General features: G+C 40.6%; 1 non-coding gene across 1 annotated transcript; it reads right to left on the bottom strand.

The window, feature by feature from the left end:
- Window positions 1–426: 426 nt before the first annotated feature.
- LOC145957650 (small nucleolar RNA R71) lies at window positions 427–533 on the bottom strand. Its single transcript, XR_014433693.1, has one exon. It is a non-coding gene; the product is annotated as a small nucleolar RNA R71 (small nucleolar RNA).
- Between the last annotated feature and the right edge of the window lie 19,998 nt (window positions 534–20,531).

The raw sequence follows: 20,531 nt of genomic DNA on the forward strand, positions 1-20,531 counted from the left end.
CCTGAGATTGAAAGAACTCTCCTGAGAAGGAAAAGAAACCTTTCTAGAGAATTTGACATGGCTGCACAACGAGATAATTTACCGCTTCGGGACTACTCTGCACCCGTAGCTCGTGGGATACCTGGAGGGGAGATGCAAACTGGAGCTACTGTACCAGCTTCTCTGGTGAATATGCTCAAACAGAACACCTTTGGAGGACTACCATCAGAAGATCCTAATGACCACTTAGAGGGGTTCTTGGAAATCTGTGAGACCCAGCAATTTGATGATGAAGTTTCTGATGGAATGCGACTCCGCTTATTCTCACTCACCTTGAGAGATAAGGCAAAGGTGTGGCTAAGAACAGTGCCTAGAGAAAAGATAGCAACTTGGGAATTATGTGAAAGAGCTTTTCTAGAGAAATTCTTTCCTCCTTCTAAAACTAAAGAATTGAGGAAGAAAATCACTAATTTCCAACAAGGCATTGGAGAGACTATTTATGAAGCATGGGAGCGGTTCAAAGGATATCTTCAAGCATGCCCACAACATGGCTTCAACCGTTGGCTTACCATCCAATTTTTCTTTGAAGGATTGGACCAACAAAGCACCATGATATTAGACTCAGCAGCTGGAGGATCTTTCATGGGGAAACCTATTAATGACTGCATGATTATTTTGGAAAATGTAGCCTCAAATCACAGCCAATACAGTGAAAGAGAAGTCACAGCAAGGAAAGGAACTCCGGGGCGATATGAAGTGAACAATATTGAGTTACTCTTAGCAAAATTTGATACTCTTAATCAAAGATTAGACAAGATGGAAAAAGCTAAGGTTAATTCAGTGGCTACAAATCAAGTATGTGACCTTTGTAGGGAACAAGGGCACACTGCAGTAGATTGTACCTCAATTTTTACTGGAGAAAAAGAAGATACTACTGAACAGGTGGCAGCTTCTCATAATTTCTATGACACTCCTCGAAGAGAGAAGAGTAATCCATATTCCAACACATACAACCCTGGTTGGAAGAATCATCCTAACTTTTCTTGGAAGAATAACCCAGTTCAAGGAACTAGCAATCAGCAACCTAATTTCTGTCCGTCCAATCACTTCATTAATGGGGAAGGAAATCCAGTACAGACACCCTCAATTCAACAAAGTGTTTCAAGATTAGAAAACCTTATGGAGAATTTTGTCACTAATCAAAAACAGACCAATGATTCAATGGCAAATTCTATTCAAAACCTTACTGTCAAGGTTGAGAATATTACTCTCCACAACAAGATGCTGGAAAATCAAATTGCACAGTTGATGCCTAGTTCAAACAATTCTCCAGGTAAGTTCCCAGGTAAAACAGTTGCAAACCCAGCTGAAAATGTTAATGCTGTTACTTTAAGGAGTGGGAAGAAATTAGACAGACCTGTGTCTAATCAAAATGATAATATTGAGATTGATGAAGACGCTTCTCCTATGGTTGAAAAACCTGAAAAAGAGAGATTAGAAAAAGAAAAAGTATCTTCATCAAAGCCTCAAACTGTTTATCACCCTCCAATTCCTTTTCCTCAAAGGTTAGCAAGGACTAAACTTGATAGACAATTTGAAAAATTTTTAAATATGATCAAACAAGTGTATGTAAACATTCCATTTGTAGAAGCTCTACAACAGATGCCTACATATGCTAAATTTCTTAAGGATCTTTTAGCTAACCGAAGGAAATTGGATGATAGAGAGACTGTTACATTGATCCATCATAATTTGCCCAAAAAACTTAAGGATCCTGGTAGTTTCTCTATACCTTGTCTCATTGGAAATCTAAGGTTTGAAAAAGCCTTATGTGACCTTGGGGCAAGTATCAGTTTAATGCCTTTATCAATTTGCAAGAAATTAGATATGGGAGAATTAAAGCCTACAGCAATGTCAATCCAGTTAGCAGATAGATCTATAAAATATCCCATAGGAATTTTAGAAGATGTTCCAGTTAAGATAGGTAAATTTTTAATTCCGGGAGATTTTGTTGTTTTAGAAATGGAAGAGGACAAACAAATACCAATCATACTAGGTAGACCATTTTTGGCTACAGCAGGCGTGATAGTAGATGTCAAACATGGAAAATTGTCCTTATCCATTAATGATGAAACAATGGAATTTAATATTGCTAAATCTGTTAGACAACCTTCTCTTGAAAATATTTGTTGCAGGGTTGATATATTGCCTAAAGACATGGAGGAAGAAGTCATGAGATCTATTTTGAGGGATCCCTTGGAGAATTTTCTAGTTGGAGGAAAGCACATAGATCTTGAGGGGATTCAACCTAATTATGCTTGCTTGATCGATTCAAGTCCCCCGTGTAAAGAAAAAGATCCTCTAGTAGAAAGTCTTCTTGAGTCTTCAACAGATTGGCAAGAAGAAAACTCTCCAAAGTTAGAACTTAAACCACTTCCTTCATCTTTAAGGTATGAGTTTTTGGGGGCTAATTCCACTTATCCAGTCATAGTAAATTCAGCTTTAAATGAAAAAGAAACTGAAAAACTTCTCAATGAGTTGAGAAAATTTAGAAAAGTTATTGGATATACTATGGCTGATATAAAGGGAATTAGTTCTTCATTTTGTATGCATCGCATCTTCTTGGAGGAAGGATCCAAACCTTCTGTTGAAGCTCAAAGAAGACTAAATCCCAAGATGAAAGAAGAGGTAAAGAAAGAAATTTTGAAATTATTGGATGCTAAGGTAATTTATGCTATATCTGATAGTCCTTGGGTAAGTCCAGTTCATGTGGTTCCTAAGAAAGGTGGGATGACAGTAGTTAAAAATGATAATAATGAATTAATTCCCACAAGAACTGTGACTGGGTGGCGTATGTGTGTTGATTATAGAAAATTAAATAATGCCACTAGAAAGGATCACTTTCCCTTACCTTTTATTGATCAAATGCTTGAAAGGTTAGCAATGCATTCATACTTTTGTTATTTGGACGGATACTCCGGTTTTCATCAAATCCCTATTCATCCATTAGACCAAGAGAAAACTACTTTTACATGTCCCTATGGTACTTTTGCTTATAGGAGAATGCCTTTTGGCCTATGTAATGCACCTGCTACCTTTCAAAGATGTATGACTGCAATCTTTAGTGATCTATTAGAAAAAGAGATGGAAGTTTTCATGGATGACTTTTCAGTTTATGGTATTTCCTTTGATGACTGTCTATTAAATCTAACTAAAGTATTGCAGCGTTGCTCTGAAGTGAATTTAGTCTTAAATTGGGAAAAATGTCATTTTATGGTACAAGAAGGAATTGTCTTAGGACACCTAATATCTGGGAGAGGAATTGAGGTAGATAGAGCAAAAATAGAAGTAATTGATAAATTGCCTCTTCCAATTAATGTTAAAGGTGTTAGAAGTTTCTTAGGGCATGCCGGTTTCTACCGAAGGTTTATTAAAGATTTTTCAAAAATCTCTAAACCATTATCTAATCTACTTGTGAAAGAGGTACCTTTTAACTTTGATGTTTCTTGTAAGAATGCATTCTACAGGTTGAAAGAAGCTCTCACTACAGCTCCTATTCTGCAAACTCCTGACTGGAGCCTTCCTTTTGAAATCATGTGTGATGCAAGTGACTATGCTATAGGAGCTGTATTGGGACAAAGAAAGGACAAGAAGGTTCATGCTATATACTATGCCAGCAAGACTCTTGATGAAGCCCAAGCCAATTATGCAACAACAGAAAAAGAATTGTTAGCAGTCGTCTATGCTTTTGAAAAGTTCAGATCTTATCTTGTGGGGTCTAAGGTTATTGTTTACACAGATCACTCTGCCCTAAAGTATCTTTTTAATAAAAAGGATGCTAAACCTAGGCTCCTCAGATGGATTCTCCTTTTACAAGAATTTGATTTAGAGATTGTGGACAGAAAGGGAGTAGAAAATGTAGTAGCTGATCATCTCTCTCGACTTCCACAAGACCAAGCAACAAAGGAGGAACTCCCTATTAATGACAGCTTCCCAGACGAAAAGCTTTTAGCAGTTGTTGTGAAAAACAGTCCCTGGTATGCAGATTATGTGAATTACTTAGCATGTGGAGTCCTTCCTGAAGACTTTAATTATCAACAAAAGAAGAAATTCTTTAGTGACCTTAACAGCTTTATTTGGGATGAACCTTACCTATATAAGAGGTGTAGAGATGGTATCTACAGAAGGTGTATCTCAGAAGAAGCAGCTCCTCACATCATTCACTCATGTCATTCTTCCGCATATGGAGGGCATGCTAGTACGTCAAAAACTGCAGCTAAAATTCTACAATCTGGTTTTTACTGGCCAAACTTATTTAAGGATACTTGGAAGATGGTAAATTCTTGTGACCAATGCCAAAGATCAGGGAATATATCCAGGAAACATGAAATGCCATTAAATGGGATTTTAGAAGTAGAAATTTTTGATGTATGGGGAGTAGATTACATGGGACCATTCCCAAGTTCTAAAGGTTACAAGTTCATATTAGTTGCAGTTGATTATGTGTCCAAGTGGGTAGAAGCGATTCCCGCTCAAACGAGTGATTCAAATACTGTCATTAAACTCTTCAAAAGAATTATATTTCCAAGATTTGGGGTCCCAAGAGCTGTGATCAGTGATGGAGGCTCACATTTTATTGAAAGAAAGTTTGAATCTCTCTTAAAAAAGTATGGAGTCACTCACAAGGTTGGTACACCTTATCACCCTCAAACAAGTGGACAGGTAGAAATATCCAACAAAGAAATCAAAAAGATTCTTGAGAAGACTGTATCTACAACAAGAAAGGACTGGTCTTTAAGATTAGATGAAGCTCTTTGGGCCTACAGGACTGCTTACAAAACACCTATTGGCATGTCTCCATTTAGGCAGATTTATGGCAAATCTTGCCATCTTCCTATAGAGCTAGAACACAAGGCTTTGTGGGCAATAAAATACTTCAACTATGACCTAAAGGATGCTGGAGAAAAAAGGAAATTGGAACTCAATGAGCTTGATGAAATCAGATTAGACTCATATGAAAATGCTAAGATTTACAAAGAAAGAACAAAGAGGTGGCATGACAAGCATATACATAGAAGAGAATTCAAGCAAGGGGACTCGGTGCTATTATTTAATTCCAGACTCAGATTGTTTCCTGGAAAATTGAAGTCAAGATGGTCAGGGCCTTTTACAGTTCAAAAAGTATATCCCTATGGAGCTGTAGAAATCAGAAACGATAAAGGCGACATATTCAAGGTCAATGCACAGAGATTGAAGTTATATTTCCATGGGGAACACTTAGAAAAATTATACTCTATGGTTCTTCAGGAACCTACTCAAGCATCATGAAAAAAAAAAATAAATAAAAAAAAAAAAAAAAATTCAGAGTTCTAGAGAGAATCACGACCGTGATTCTAAATCACGGGCGTGATCTTCTCTGGAAAATATTTTGGAAAACTCCAGAGAGAATCACGACCGTGATTATAAATCACGGGCGTGATCTCCTCTGTTTGAATTTTTGAAAACTCACAAAGAGAATCACGGCCGTGATTTCCAATCACGCCCGTGATTCCCTACTGAGGCTCAACAGATACAACCCGTGATTTTTGAAATTCCCCTTTTCCTTATATATTTTTCCCCCTCCTTTTACATTCTCACTTCTCTCAAACTTACGAACTCTGCCCATTCTCTCTTTTCTTCTCTCCCAAACCCTAGCTTCTCACTTCTTCTTCCTCTTCTTCCCTCTTCCTCCCACATTCACTCCTTCCGTTCATCCATGGCTCCCAAGCGCACCCGTACCGTTGGTTCGTCCTCCACCGCTTCCGATACCCACAGTTACGAGGAAGAAGCAAGTGAAATTCCGCACCTTCCTCCGAGGTTCTATCGGAACGATGAACAGCGTGAGCGGAACGAGGTATTACGCTTCCGCACTATCCATCCTACCAGGTATCTCGACTTCCCATTTATTCGTAAGTTGGGTTTACGTGCTGATATCAATTTCATGTTAACTAACATTGGGTGGACAACCTTTGCTACCATGCATAATGATGTTGTTTATCCTCGACTAGTTCTTGAGTTCTTGAGCTCTCTCCACACGGAAATATTATCTGGGCCAAATTGTTCTGAAGGTTTGATTTCTTTCCGTATGTTTAACCAAGAACACGAATTAACCCTGGCTCAGTTCAATAATATTTTTGGATTTCCCACTGGAGGGAGCACGAGAACCCCAAGTTCTTTCAACCCTGGTTCTTTTTGGTATAGTTTGACAGGTACAAGTAATTGGGTCGCTGGAAAATGTAATTCCTCTGCTTTCCGCCATCCCGCCATCCGTATTATGCACCGCTTTATTGCCTCTACTGTTTTGGCCCGAGGTGATTCTGAAGGAAAGGTTCGTTTGAGCGACCTTTTACTTTTATGGGCTATGATGGAAAACAGAGAGGAGCCTATTGATTCTGGCAGTCATTTGGCACGACAGTTCCAGAGTATTTCCAATACCAGCCACGGTGCGATTGTGAATGGCGGCCTCATTACCACTATAGCCAAACACCTTGGCTATCACGCTTGGTTGGACCAGTTAGAACCACTCCCTGGAAGCCGTACTATTAATTTTGCTACCTGCTCTTCTATGAACTGCATTGCGAAAGATGAAGATGATAAATACTACTTTGTAGTAACCCAGTCGGGAGTGCACCACCAGTTACCAAATCCAACATACACCGTGAAGAACCGGGCTACACGGCAGTTTCCACTGGAGCCATTAGAGGACCTACCTCCAGCAGCTGAGGAAGCGGCTCCTGCAGATGAGGAAGCAGCTCCTGAACAACCCCCTCTACATCCTGGACCTGAGGTGGACAATGCTGCTATCCTGGCAGCTATTCAATCAATGGATAACCGGCTGAAACAAATGGATGAACGCCAGCATCATTATAATTACATGGTTGATCAAATGTATCAATGGCACATTCAACGGTATCCAGATGATTTTCCACCACAGTGAGATCTTTCTTATTCCTTATTTTACTCTGATGCTTAGGGACAAGCATTCCTTTCTGTTGTGGGTTGGTTGCATATTCATGCATTTTATAATTTTGTCAAAATAATCTATCATGCATTCATTAGCTCTTTGCTTCGGGACAAGCAAATCTTTAAGTTTGGGGTTAGGAGGATGTACGCATTTCATTCATTCATGCAAAGTAAAAAAAAAAAAAAAAAAAAAAAATCATGCATATATACATATTCAGTTAATCCCAGCTTGAATTTGTGTTTGAAAAGTAAATATTTTTAATGAAATTGTTTGTCTTTGAAAACACTGAATGTGATGAATTGAATCTTGAAGTCTCAGAACAAAAGGTTGAAAAATTAGCTGGTTTTGTGGCTAGCACTTGGTTCTTAGTATTGAGGCTTGAAATGATCGAGAATTATAAAAATAGTCTCTTGAAGATAAATTCTTTTTAATTCGTGCTTAAAAGCTTTTGGGGGGTAATAAAAAAAAAAAAAAAAAAAATCACCTAGCACCCCTTTGAGGTCATAGGTTAGAGGGAGAATATTCTTAACCTTAGAAAACTAAGGGAATTAATTAGCTACTGGGGAATTGTTTAGTAAAATAGCTAGACCCCCTTTGAGGCTACGTGTTCTTGAAATTATCATCCTCTCTACACTGATTGGCTACTGGGGAAATGTTTTAGGTGAGACAAAAACAAAAATAAAAATATTACCCCTATTTGTGTCACAAGCATTGAAAAATTATTTCTGTTAAATTATCTTCGTTTGACTAATGAGCTTTACAAGATTTGACATCATGAAACTCTTAGAAACTAAGAGTTGGCGCTAGTAATGAAAGATTAAGATTCTAATTGGACCTTGTGAGACTAAGAGTGAAGATTTTAAATGCTCAGTTAATTCTTGATGATTTTTTTTTCAAAGTGCTAATTATTGTTTGAGGACAAACAAAAGTTCAAGTTTGGGGTTATTTGATGTTGTGTACTTTACTCGTATTTTAGCACTTTAATTCACAAGAATTCATAGCATAATCATGCATATCTTTCATGTTTTTAATAAATTTTTATATCATTTTCCTATTTTATGCTTTTCTTGGTATGTGTTGTGTTTTCTCTGAGCAGGATCAAGATTTAAGAATTAAAGAGGAAATGCTGAGCTACAGGGAAAATCACGGCCGTGATTCTAAATCACGCCCGTGATTCACCAGAGAAAATCACGGCCGTGACTCCCAATCACACCCGTGAACGCCACTGACCCTTCATAGATGTGCTCCAGAGAAGATCACGGTCGTGATTCTCAGTCACGGCCGTGATTCACTTCGCGTCGATTTGGTGAATGAATGTGCTCCAGAGAAGATCACGGTCGTGATTCTCAGTCACGGCCGTGATTCACTTCGCGTCCCAGCTTTTTAAGTTTTATGTTTTATTTTTATTTTTGTAATTTTTATCTTGGTAGTTTTACCTTTTTACCCTTTTAGGTTATAAATTAGATGAGGTTAGCCTAGAACAGGACTTTTGTTTCGGAGACAGTTTTTTTAGTTTTTGACACTTGGAGAAGGTTGGGCGCCTGTGCCATCGACTCTAAGGTTTGCTTTTCTTTTATTCTTCTTTTCTTGGAGAACTACTATGAACTCCTGTGAGTAGTTTCCCTTTTTCTGGGATCAGGGCTTAGCCTCTGAGAACCTCTTTATTAATGCATTATTCAGTTTCTTAATTTTATTCCAATTCTTGATCTGTTCTTTTATATTTTATATATGAACTTTAATATTATTGTTTTCATAATAACATTAATTAAGGATGAACTGAGAGGAGAACTTGATTATAATTATGATAAACAATTAATCTTAATTTTCATAATCATAGATAATTAGGGATGAACTGAGAGGAGAACCTAATTATCGGAACCTAAAGGAACAGACTTGAGTGTTAAATCACGAGAGTTGATTTAAGCTTTCGAGGAGCAATAGATTAACAAAGATCTTAATGGGTTTAATTGAACGTAATTATCACGAGAGTAGAGATTAATTTTAATTAAACACGTCCTCGTAGCCTGAGAAGGTGCAAGGATTAAATTAGGTTAAGACTACCTTCAAGATGGAATAGAATTAATTAATGAAAATAATAATTCAATATTGTTGGAACTCTTTGTGCGAACCCTAGATTCCCGGAAATCTCCTTATCTTATCTTAAAGTTTTATCTTATTCATTAATTGCAATACTATCTCTTTTACCATCAAATCTGATCTTATCATCTCAAAACAAAAATTCAATCTGTTTTAAAATTCAAATTAAAGTACTAGTAATTCTAGGTCAAACACGTAGTCCCTGTGATTCGATATTTATTACTTGACGACAACCGTACACTTGCGGTTTTCCACCACATCAAAGTCCAAATGCGCCCGAGCAACATGATCGTTCGAGCTTTCGACGGCTCTAAAAGAGAAGTGGTGGGAGAAATCAGTCTTCCAATCCAAATTGGGCCCACTATCTTTAATGTCGAATTCCAAGTAATGGATATTACTCCTGCATACAGCTGTCTCCTCGGCCGACCTTGGATTCATGATGCGAAAGCTGTACCCTCTACGCTCCACCAGAAAGTCAAGTTCATAGTGGGTGACAAACTGGTGACCGTACAAGCTGAAGATGACATACTCATCAGCAAGCCATCCACCATACCTTATGTGGATGCAGCAGAGGAAGCTTTGGAAACCGCCTTCCAAGCATTGGAAATTGCCAATGTTGAGACGTTTCCCCGAGAAATGAAGAAGGTAGCTCATATGCTCACCAAGAATGGATACTTGCCGGGACAAGGACTTGGCAAGGACTCCCAAGGAATTCCGGAGCTACCCATCATTAAGGATAATCCGGGGAAACAAGGGTTAGGATACAACCCTGTTAAAGATCAAAGAACGAAGAGGAATCAAGATCCTTCTCGACGTTCTTTAAGCCAGATCTTTAGGAAGGCTGGTTCACAAACGTCAAGGCCAGCTGTCGTCATCAAGTGTCCTTTTCCTTCTAATAGGGATGTGTAAATTCAGTGACTATTAGAGATCACTCCTCGGGGACAGCCCGACCCCCGAGCCTCAATAGGGCACATGTTTTCCACTATGATTATAATAAAATCATTCTTTCTTATTGCTTCTTTTCTTGCTTACAATAAAATTCTAGACCGCATTATTTAACCCTGTTTGAATAAACATAAATGAGGTTAAAATCGTCTTAATAAAAATAAACCCGCATCATTTTTATGTGGAAGTGTGTGTGACAACTTGGAGCACCTTTCCTTGGCCTCAATAAGTGCCGTCATGGATAAAAAGAAATCCATTCAGGACAAAAATCCTAAAAAAACAAAAGCTCGGCAGGAAACCCAAAAAGGGGACTGCGCAAAAATAAGAGCAAAAGACCCGCTAGGAATCCAACAAAAGGGTGACCTAGGCAAAAATTAGGGTTACAAAAAATGAACAAAAACAAAAGCCCGCTAAAACTCCACAAATGGGTGTTTTAGGCAAAAGTTAGGGCAATCGAAAAACAGAATAAATCCATGATGGTACCACCAACTGAATTCAACGAAGGGGCTCAAGAAAAGCTATCCAAGTTATCAAATCACAAATGTTAATAACCAAGACGTGCTTAAACTTCATAAGTGTTTAATCAAACAAGCCTAAACACTTAAGCCTACCATTGGCCAAGCCATTCTTACAAAATCCATTTTTCAAAAAATAAATAATCCCTTCTAAAACACAAACTTTTGAAAATATATCCTTTCCTTCTTTTCTCTCTTGTCCCAACGATTTTTTAATAATCTAGTGGAAACATGGAGATATAGTGGTCAATAGGAGGGTTGACACATCTTCTAAAGGAAGGGAAAAGATCATTGGGTTGATGACACAAAAAACAAATATGCATCATTCCTCGGTCATAAAAGTCGGCAGCGCACAGTCTGTCTGGAGGAATGGCAAAATCCGAGCAAAAAAAAAAAAAACGCATCGGTTAATTCTTTTGAAAAATGAATCAAATAGAATTAGGTGCATCATACTGCATACATGCATACAGATGATAGGTGTACTAGAAGATCACTTATTCTCTGTTTATCTTAAAAAAAAAAAAATATATATATATATATATATATATTTTAATACGCCCGTATTGAATTCAATACGGCCGTATTAAGACGACCGTTGAAGCAACCTTTCAGCTTCAATATGGGTGTATTAAATCCAATACGCCCGTATTGACCTCCAATACGCCCGTATTGAATTCAATACGGGCCGTATTGGTTACCAAAATTGCCCAATAACGGCTACACCAATACGGCCGCATTGAATCAATACGGGACGTATTGGCGAAACTTTGTCTATAAATAAGCGTTTTCCTTCTCATTTTTGCATTCCAATCTTCATTCCTCTGCATCCTGCTTGTGAGTGAACCCCAAGAAGAAACCTCAGAAATGGCAGAATCATCTAGAAAGAGGCAGAGGGCCCCAGCTCGACGTGAGATGACAGACAGACATCAGGAACGGCTGCAGCTCGTAGAGTCATTCACCTTCGAGCCGTCGAGGGCGCTCGACTTCGACATTCTCCGTACTGTGGGCTTGGAGGATGAAGTCCGAGGCTACTTCGACAGTATAGGATGGGGATTCCTCCTTGATCCCCCTTCTCACCTGTACTTGACGGCGACGAAGGAGTTTCTGGCCACTGTCGGCGTTACTGAGTCGACAAACAGTTTTGGGGAGGCTGTCTGCTCAGTTGACTTCTGGATAAACCAGGGGTACCGCTCACTGACGTTGGACGAGTTCAACGTCCAGGCAGGATTTTTCAGCAGGACTGATCAGCTCGCATATCGAGATGCTATATGCGAGTGGCCTGATCAGTGGACCCCGGTCGACATGTGGAGAGCGATCACAGGCCACGAAGACTATCATGCCGGGGTGAAGGGCACCCGGCTCCCGACCGCTCTTCGGATCTGTCACAAGATCCTCACCAGCACCATCCATGGTAGGTGGAAGAGCCCCGAGTCGGTGACACGGCCGGATTTATTAGCATTATACTGCATGGCCACCAGTCGGAGGGCCAACCCCGGATACTTCTTCCTCGAGCACGTTAAGAACTTGGGGGCACGAGAGGGAGGATCTAGGCAGGGATACATCCTGGTTGCCCCACTCCTCTCACGGCTTGCGGAGACTTGGGGATGCCCAGACGGCGTAGAGCCAGGGCCATTGGCACCGAAGCCAATTAATGCCTCCACCTTGATCAGTATGAAGATCATAGCGAGGTCAGGAGGGAGGTATGTACGAGCGGACGGCCCCGACGCCTTCGCCGAGCTCTTCAATGACGTTGATCTTCAGGGCGACGGCAGCCCACAGCCAGAGGCCGGCACCTCACAGTCGGATAGGGCCTACTTTGATGCCCGCTTTGACGCTTTACAGCAAAGCATCGATACTCAATTCGATGCTTTTCAGCACAGTATCGGCGCATGGCAGCAGAGCACCGATACTCGACTGGACACTTTGGTGCAGGGGTTCGACAACCTCTCGGTCTGGATGCACCGCCAGTTCCCCGCTCCTCCACAGGACCCGCCGGCAGAAGAATGAAGACCGGCTTTCTTTTTCCTATTTTTATGTATTTGTTTGAATGGGCTGCGTCCCATCATTTCCCTTGTACAAAATTTCATGTTTATTTAATGAATGAAATTTTTCACTCTTTGAGTCTAAATCTGTTAACACTTTTATTTCTGTACAACAAAAGCCAAAATCAACAAAAAAAGGGCAAAATACAGAAAAAAGCCAAAAACAAAAAAAGGCAAAATACAGAAAATCCAGCAAAATTGTACAGAATAACTGAGCCTGGAGAGGCTCGCCGAAACAGTACTCTCTCACCATACAGAATAATTAAGCCTGGAGAGGCTTGCCAAAATAATACTCTCACAAAATAATTGAGCCTGGAGAGGCTTGCTGAAATAATACTCCCACAGAATAATTAAGCCTGGAGAGGCTTGCCGAAATAATACTCTCCAAAAGACGTCTCAGCTCGCATTCTCGGGTTGAACAAAAAAACCAATTCATCATACAGAATAATGGAGCCTGGAGAGGCTCGCAGAAATAATACTCCCCAGAGATATCTCAGCTTCCACTCACGGGCCAAATTCCCCAGTGAAAGCTATCAAACCAAGATCAGCAAAAATCCCCAATGGAAGCGCGATCATCCAAAGCAAAATATTCAGTCAAAGGACTTAAGACTTCCTCAGTGGAAGATAGCTCTCCAACTCAGGCGTTGAGTGAGTCTAAGCCTGTAGAGGCTTCCTAAATAATACTCTGGGATACATAAGATCCCTAAATCCCCAGTCGCCTACTCAAGAGGCATTCCTACAAAAAGGAAAATCAAAAAAAGAAAATCAATAAACCATTCCCCAAGTGGAAATCGGCTTTCAGCCAAAAAAAATCAAGCGTCAAGATGATCCGCCTAACAGAAGAGGCTAATCAAAAATCAACATCCAGAATCCCCAGCGGATAACAGCCTACACAGAGGCAGCAAAAAATCCAAAAGAGTCACCCGAATAAGGATAACCGGGATACTCCACCAACGTCAAAAGGACGTCAGCCAATCATAAGGCACCGCTCACCTCAGAAAGAGCATCTTCGTGTCTACACCCCAAGGAAACAGAAATTCCTCAATGGGTACCAACTACACAATGGAAAGTTGGGACACAAGAACCTATGAGTAACTGCACATCCCCTAGACGGATCCCTGCGTTATCCAGCCCTCAGCGGCACCAAAATCAAAATCAAACCGTCGAAGCAGCATCGTGGACTGTGGAGACAAAACCATCACAGATCCCTGGAGAGGGCAAACTCACATTGCCAACGTCGTCAAGAACACGGAGGCAGACCCTGGGGAGGGCAAACCGCAGACCCTGGAGAGGGCAAACTCAACTGCCTAGGTTATCAGAAACACCAAAGCAGAGCCTGGAGAGGCGGTACTCACGCTACCAAAGTGTTCAGAAGCACGGAGGTATGCAGCTTCCAGCTCGGGCGGCGAGCGAAGCAAAGCCTGGAGAGGCAGTACTCACAACTTCCAGCTCGGGCGTCGAGTGAAGTTGAGCCTGGAGAGGCGGTACTCACAGCTTCCAGCTTGGGCGGCAAGCGAAGCTAACCCTGGAGAGGGCAAACTCAACTGCCTAGGATGTCAGAAGCACCGAAGCAGAGCCTGGAGAGGCGGTACTCACAGCTTCCAGCTTGGGCGGCAAGCGAAGCTAACCCTGGAGAGGGCAAACTCAATTGCCTAGGATGTCAGAAGCACCGAAGCAAAGTCTGGAGAGACGGTACTCAAAGAAAGTCTGGAGAGACGGTACTCAAGGTCTGGAGAGACAGTACTCAACCATCAGCGTCGTTAGAGGCACGTTGGTGTTCAACTTCCAGCTCGGGCGTCGAGTGAAGTTGACCCTGGAGAGGGTAAACTTAGCTACCGAGTGTTCAAAAGCACGGAGGTATGCAGCTTCCTGCTCGGGCGACGAGCGAAGCAAAACCTGGAGAGGCTACTCAGCAAATTTTCCACCGGAAGACTTTACAAGTCGGAAGGATGGCCTTATTCCCCGGACAATTGGGTCAACTCCTTTACTTATCAACCGGTACACTAAAAGGCTGTTTGACTAAGTAAAGGGGGGGCAGCTGTAGACCCCCAAAATTGTCCGGGTCGGAAATAAAGCTTGAAGACTCTCGAAGACTGAAGGAAGATCAGCCAGAAGGACTTCCAGAAGGCCCAAGGAGGGTTCTCTTTAGGTTTAGAGGTCTTAGAGTAGCCAAAAATAAGAAAGTGGGAGGTTTGGAGCTCAATACGGTCTCCTTGGAGTTCAGTACGGCCGTACTGCACATTTTGAACTACAATACGGCCGCACTGAACTCAATACGGCCGTATTGAAGTTTCTGAACTTCAATACGGCTGCATTGAAGTCAATACGGCTGCACTGAACTTCAATACGGCTGCATTGAATTCAATACGGCTGCACTGAACTTCAATACGGCTGCACTGAACTTCAATACGGCCGTATTGAGGTTTTTTGAACTTCAATACGGCCGTATTGAATTCAATACGGCCGTATTGTAGTTCAAAATTTCAATGTTGACCGTATTGACCCCCAGAGACCGTATTGAGCCTTATCCCTATAAATATGACGTCAATGGGACGTCATTCTACACTTTTGGACTGAGTTTTAACCCTCTTCTTGAGTATTCTGGGTTTTTTTGAGCAGTGCTCTGCCTAGAAATTACTCGGAGAGTTGATCCGACGAAGTTTTTGAGCCACGAGCTATTTGCTTGAGTCTCGAACCTAGTCGAAAGGAAATCCTCCGGATTTCCATAGTAAAAATTTTATAGGAGGGAGCGAGCGGTCTTGTAGAGGGAGGGAACGCCAAAACGCTTCCCAATTTCTGTCAAGATATATAAGAAAGCACGCTTCAAAGGTTTATCTCTTTAAAGTCCCTTCTTTTACCGCTTTCTGTTTGTACATATTTAAACTGTCATCATGTAGATAGTTAATTTATAATTGCTTAGAATAAATAGGGGTAATTTAGTAATTTTGAGCTATTATTTAATAAATAATCTGTCATAGGGAACCCGAAAGGGGCGCTGTGGGGTGCTAACACCTTCCCCACGCGTAACCGACTCCCTTACCCGACTCTGGTTGTAATGGCCGAAGTCGATTTTTGAATCGATTGCCTTAAACTTCTTTTTCCAATGTTTTGAGTAAAACATTGGTGGCGACTCCATGAACCCTTCCTTTTTATGAAAACCGCTAATCCATGGAGGGTCCCGCTTGGGATTAACATGGATTGGTGAGCCTTTTAATAAAATTGCTCGTTTGACAAGGTCTCAGTTTGAGAATAAGTCATTCTAGCAATCCATATTTTTAAACAAATAAAAGAGTCCAACCATCCTTCGCGAATGCCGAAAGCCCATTTCAGGCCGGTGGCGACAGCAGGGACCACAGACCAAAGATTTAAACGTAACTGTTCACGGGTGTATGATGACTGAGCATGTGTGTGTGCATTTGTTTGCATTATTTTTTCTAATAAGAGTGGATTAAATTTTTAAAACAAGCAAAATGATAATAAAAATATAAAAAAATAGAGAAATTTATACCCCTTTTGTACATTCTCCGATCATCATATCATAACATCATATAAGTAGTTTCCTTTCCATAAAAATATATGTATAGTAGCTTTAAAAAATATATATATATATTCGTATCATGCATCATATCTCATAGTTAATCAAAACATGATAAAGTTTAGGCAAAAAAAATGGCATGCATTCTAGGTTAAGATTAGGTAGTAGCAACATATAGAGAAAGTTAAGAAAAGTGAATGCTCTAATATACGACAAAGTCCAAATCGATTTTATTAAAAAAATACTATGGTTGGGCCCTTGCTTTGATATGTTAATACTGTCAAAATCTATTTGAGCATTCACAAACAAACAAATCAATGAGACTGATATTTATTATTCTCAACTTTCTCTTCATTCTGCATTGCATTCATTTAGAACATATCCTTCTTGAAAAAAGAATAAATGAGAATAAAAAGAGAAATCAACCTATGTGCGTTAGTTGGAAGTAATGGAAAGTGAGCCATACATAAAGAGTTTAAGACAAAGAACTCCACAATCATCAAGATGGTATCTCTTGCCCTAAAAGGATAAAGTCGTGTCTTACAACTGTGAAATCCAAGCGGAATAGAACTTGAGGAGGACGAATCCCTCAAACACTGAGTCAAAATGAATAGAGTTTTCTTGAAAGATGATTTTAACAAGAGAGAAGCATTGCTTGTTAAGAAGCTACTAGAATGAAAACTTGCAAAGGGCATTCTAGGCAAAAAAAAAGAGCAATGTTTGTTCAAGCTGAAAATTGAGAGACAACTTGAATGTTCCTCTTGAGAAATAAGACTCCATAGAAAGCTCTATCATCGCTTCTACCCATTCCTACATCTCAGGAAAGATATGGGTTGAGAACACCTTCATGAGAGAAGAAGCCAAAGGCCCTCCCTCAACACGAGATCTTTTGAAGTGCCACATCCAAGCAAGTGGAGGACTAGCTTTACAGTCAGATGACCTAGGCCTCTCTAAGGGGCAGCCTCCTTCTACTTCTCTGTGTATGAATCACGAACTCGGGGCATGCCCGGGCCCTCGAGCTACATTAAATGGGCACGTGTAGATTGAAAATTCTATTTTAATGCCATACATTTTTCTACTTCGTTTCTCTTCTCCCTCTTATCTACTCTAAGCCTCATTAACAAACCTTAAATGAACAAGTACATTTGAAATAAGGACGTCATTAGAAACAATGGCTTAATACGCATTAAGGAACACATAAAGATCAATTAAATTTGGCATGACTTGTGGATAAAAGTCCAAGCGAAATCAGTGCAAGGGGCACCCCCCCTTTATTGAAGGAATGAAAGATGATCACAAATGTTGCAAAGACAAAAGCCCCGCAAGAAACTCATTGAGAGGGCAACACAAAGATTAGGGCAAGGTCTGGTAGGAGACCCAGAAACAAAAAGGGTAGCCTAGGCAAAAAGTGAGGATCGAAAAGAAAATTTTTGCTAGGGAACACATCTCAAGTAACCTAGGCAAAAGTTAGGACAAAGCAGCATCCCGAGCTAGGCAGCTCGGGAAGATCATTTAATCGATACGCAATCCTAAGTCATCGCTTAGCTTTGAAGGAAATAATAAGCTAACGCGGAAAATGGTTTCCTTACCTTGAATGTGCTTGTTCATCAACCTCGGCCAGCCATTCTTCTAAAATCGACAACAACAAAAACCCTTTTAAAAACAAATCCTCTGAAAAATAAAAAATATCCCTTTCTTTCTCTTTTCTTGACCGACATGGCATTAAGATAGTATTGAGAGATACACGAAATATGCATAGTGAACACTCACAGGAAAAAGTTGGAGGTGTCCTAGAACAAAGTCTAGGTACACCTGATCTAAGAGCTAAAATATCATATCCAGTACAGGCTAGAGGGCCGAACTACACAAACCTCAAGAAGCAACACTTGGAATGAATTCGATAGGGCTAAAGGTTGACAATCCACACCATCGATTAATGCGCATAGATCAATTTCTTAAAAGCAAAAAAAAATAAATTTACATTTTAAGCATTAGCATAGGGACATCATTGCATAGCATGCATATGGCACAAGGATGCACAAAAAGGGTATATATAAAAATAAAAAAATAAAATAATAAAATAATAAAAATAATCCAATCCATTCCTGCCTTGCATTTTCATGTGCATCCATGCATCCATACTCACCATGGGGCATCCACAACCATCCATCAACAATCAAACAATCAATCATTAATGAATCAAAAGGACTTCGCAACAGACGCCTCGAGAGGCATCACAATACTCACATGGCAGGGGTAGCACCAGAATCTCTGTCACCCATTTACTCCTTTGCCCACCATCACAAGGGCACCACCTACCAGCAATCCTCATCTTCATCAGACGTCCTCCCAAAGAAAAGGGGAAATCACATCATCAGCATCAACAAGCAGTCTGGAGAGGCCAGGCATAATAATACTCAGCATTTACTCTGTTGCCCACCATCACAAGGGCACCACGTACCAGCAATCCTCGTCTTCATCAGACATCCTCCTAAAGAAAAGGGGAAATCACATCATCAACATCAGCAGGCAGCTTGGAGAGGCCAGGCATAATAATACTCAAAGAGGCCAGGCATAATAATACTCATCGTTCAGCAGGCAGCCTGGAAAGGCTAGCCATAATAATACTCCCTCTTAAACAAGCTACAAATGAAGGGACACACTATCACAAGAAAAATAATGGAGCATCTACTCGAAGATTGAAGATCAAGTCTATAGTTTGTCACCCTTATTACCCCATAGAGTATGCAACCCAACACTCAGCTTCTCTAAAAGATAATAATACGAGCAAATACACTATCCAAGGGAAGCAACGTAGAAGCATCACACAAAGAGACAAAGAGAAGACCCGGATGAAATTTCTACGTCTTTACTTGCCTTTGAAAAAGCAACACATAGCTATTCCAAAGGACAAGTAAAGAGGGGCAGCTGTAGACACCCAATTTCGTCTGGGGGGCATACAAATAAAGAAATGGACGTCTATTATCAAGGAAAGGAACTCCCAAAGCAGGAAAATAACAAGACAGGATATTAGAGTGTCGAAAGCCCAAAATAACTAGTTTTAGTGGCCCAGAATGGGCTGTTCCAAAACCAAAACGGGCTGTTCCCAAATCTGGAATGGGTCGTTCCTAAATTGGAATGGGCCATTCCGAGCCACCTGTAGACCCCTAAAATTGTCCGGGTCGGAAATAAGACTCGAAGACTCTCGAAGACCAAAGGAAAGTCAGCCGGAAGGACTCCTGGAAGACCCTGGAAGACCCTAGGATGATTATCTGTAGGTTTAGAGGTCTTAGAGTAGCTTAAAATAAGAAAGTGAGAGGAGTGGAGCTCAATACGGCCTCTTTGGAGCTCAGTACGGCCCGTATTGCATTTTTGAACTGCAATACGGCCGTATTGATGTTTTTAAACCTCAATACGGCCGCCGTATTGAAGTTCAAAACTTCAATACGGGCCGTATTGACCCCAGGGACCGTACCGCGCCTCACCCCTATAAATAAGACGTCATTTGGACGTCATTTGGCACTTTTCCACACAGTTTTGACTCCCTCCTTGAGTATTCTGGGGTTTTTGAGCAGTGTTCTGCCCTAGAAATCTCTCTGGGAGTCGATCCGACGAAGTTCTGGAATTCCGAGCATTTAGCTTGGAGATTCGAACTAGTCGATAGTAAAAAATTATTTTGGAGGAAGGAACGAGCGGGCTTGTAGAGAGAGGGAGCGCCAAAAAGCCTCCTAGATTTCATTGATATATATAAAAGCACGCTTCAAAGGTTTCCTTTCCAAATCCTTTCTTTTATCGCTTTCCTTTATTGCTTTCTGATTGCTACATTACATGTTTAAAGTTTTCATAATGTAGATATCTCGTTTATAATCGTTTAAAATAAATAGGGGTAATTTAGTAATTTTACACTGTTATTTATGAAATAATCCGTCATAGGGAACCCGAAAGGGGCGCTGTGGGGTGCTAACACCATCCTCACGCGTAACCGACTCCCTTACCCAACTCTGGTTGTAATGACCAAGGTTGATTTGTGAAAACCTATTGCCTTATATCTTTTTCCAATGTTTTGAGTAAAACATTGGTGGCGACTCCAAGAACCCTTTTACGAAAACCGCTAATCCATGGAGGGTCCCGCTTGGGATTAACATGGATTGGTGAATCATTTAATAAAATTGTTAGTTCGACAAGGTCTCAGTTTGAGAATAAGTCGTTCTAACAATCCACCACTTTTAAAAAACTAAAACGAGTCATGACCATCGTCGCGAATGCCAAGGTCCGTTTTGGCGGTGGCGACAGATGGCGACTCCACTGGGGAAGCCTCGAGAGTCAGTCCCATTTAGTGATGGATTTTTCTAAAATAATAGTTTAAAATTACTTTATTACCCCTCACTTGTATGATAATATGCTTTATCTATATG

The sequence above is a fragment of the Cajanus cajan genome, chromosome 4, assembly GCF_000230855.2.
Source record: "Cajanus cajan strain Asha chromosome 4, NIPB_CcT2T_4, whole genome shotgun sequence".
Classification (NCBI taxonomy): Eukaryota; Viridiplantae; Streptophyta; class Magnoliopsida; order Fabales; family Fabaceae; genus Cajanus; species Cajanus cajan.